The 2,135-nt window shown below is 48.1% G+C and overlaps 1 pseudogene; it reads left to right on the top strand.

Annotated features, from left to right (window-relative positions):
* Nucleotides 1-313: 313 nt before the first annotated feature.
* On the top strand, nt 314-1,074 carry LOC125553087 (annotated as a pseudogene).
* The last annotated feature ends 1,061 nt before the right edge of the window (nt 1,075-2,135 follow it).

Here is a 2,135-nt window from a genome sequence, read left to right as displayed (position 1 = left end):
CAAAAAATGGTCGGTTTCTATGGTGCCTGTCTTGATTTTATGATCAGCGGTCCATGCATGTTGTCATGATCCTATATTAATTTATCACTACGATCTTTCGAGATTTTCTCTTTTCTATAGTCACTACTAATTACATGGATTAATGATATCTGTCGTTAGAGTCATTGTTGCTCTTTTTATACCCTAAACTCACAGACTTCGTTTCGCATTCTATCCTTACGAGTTTTCCTCGCCTTCGTTGATCCTAACTAGTAAATCCAAGCCTTAGACACTAGTGGGTAATCTTTGTCAAGCCGAGTGACACCAGGGGGCCATGAACGTCAAGTACCCTAAGGGGTTTGTCAAGAAGGTGAAGCAGGCGGTCGTGGCGTCGGCGGTGGAAGGGGTGAAGTACAGGAGTGTAGTAGGAACCACGCGCTGGCTACCGGTGGGCAAGTCATGGACGGCTGCGGGGAGTGGATGCCATTGGGGGACCTGAACCCCACCGACGCATCGTCATACAAGTGGCGGCATGTGGCTGCCACTACAGCTTGCACCGCGAGATGATGATGGAGTGGTCGCCGCTGCCACCACCCATGGCGGCGATTGTGCTCCATGGCCAGCCGTAGCGCAGGGAGGAGCAGACACCGGAGGACCGGCTCCCAGTTGCCGACTCTGACACCAACTCGGATGGCACGGAGTATGATTCGGATGCCACGGAGTATGATGACGAGCTCCGTCTCCCCACCACATCAGCCTCCACCTGTGTATCCTCCGGCGCCGATGGCATAGCAGCTGCCTGCATACATCTCTTCTCCATGACACAGCCGCCCGCCGGGGGCACTACAGATCCAGAGGCTCCCCACCCAGCTCTCGACGGCGACGGCGCCACCGCCCCATGGGGTTCTGTCGGCGAGGAAGTGGTCCCGCACCATGTTCACTGCCTACCAGAAGATGCGCATGTAGGAGCTGTCGAAGCACCTAGGGTGGCGCCTGCAGAAGCGCAATAAGGACATCATCGAAGCGAGGTGCCATGACATTGGCATCAGTAAGGACGTCTTCATGAACTGGAGGCACAACAATAAGCGCAAGTAACCCAACGGCCACAACGCCTCCTATGCATTCTCCTCTGTTGTCGGACCTTCCGTCTCCTCCCAGCACCGTCACACACCAGTGTTAGACGTTTTTCGTCTACCATGGGACATTTTTCAGCTACCATGACAAGCTTTTTTATGTCAGCATTTTTTGCAGTTAGGCTCAACTACTATGACGGTTCTTGCCATGGGCAACAACAGCGGTGACCTCTCTGTCATCACCTTGTGGTGGAAGTTGTGGTGTCATCCGCATGTCGTGCACTTGTATGACGACGCGTTAGTGGGGTTGAGGTCCTCCAACGGTATTCACTCCCCGCAGCCGTCCACGACGTGCCCACCACTAGTCAGCGCATGATTCCTGCCGCACTCCTTGTACTTCACCCCTTCCACTGTCAACGCAACGGCCGCCTGCGTCACCTTCTTGACGAAGCCATTGCGGTACTTGACATCCATGGTCTCCGTGGTGTCACTCAGCTTGACAAATATTACCCAGTTGTGTCTAAGGCTAGGATTTGCTAGTAAATATCAACAAAGGCGAGGAAAACTCGTAAGGATAGGATGTGAAACGAAATCTGTGAGGTTAGAGTATAAAAAGAGCATCAACAACTCTAAAGATAGATATTATTAATCCCTATAATTAGTAGTGACTATAGAAAAGAGAAAAATCTCCAAAGATCATAGCGATAAATTAATATTGGATCATGACAACATGCATGGACCGTTGATCTTAAAATCATGACAGGAACCACAGAAACCCAACCATTTTTTGTTGACCTGGGTCATTTTTTTAGTTGCCAAATTACTGCTACATCATAAATTGATTATTTTTGTCAAAGAAAAGAGATTTTTTTAAGGGTTCATTGTCATATAGATGGACAAGACGCGTGTAGACCACCATTGTACATTTTTGGCCCATGTATAGTTGTTAATCAATACCAAAATAATTACCCTTGATTTGGCATATTATTCTTATAAATTTTACCAACTATAGCTTTTGCTAAAAAACCAACTATAGCTAACCTCAAAGATGTAAATCCAAACAACTAAAAAAATATGTATCTA

This window comes from Triticum urartu, chromosome 1 (assembly GCF_003073215.2).
Source record: "Triticum urartu cultivar G1812 chromosome 1, Tu2.1, whole genome shotgun sequence".
Taxonomy (NCBI): domain Eukaryota; kingdom Viridiplantae; phylum Streptophyta; class Magnoliopsida; order Poales; family Poaceae; genus Triticum; species Triticum urartu.
The sequence above is the reverse complement of the archived record's forward strand: the minus strand, read 5'-3'. Positions and strand labels throughout refer to the sequence as shown.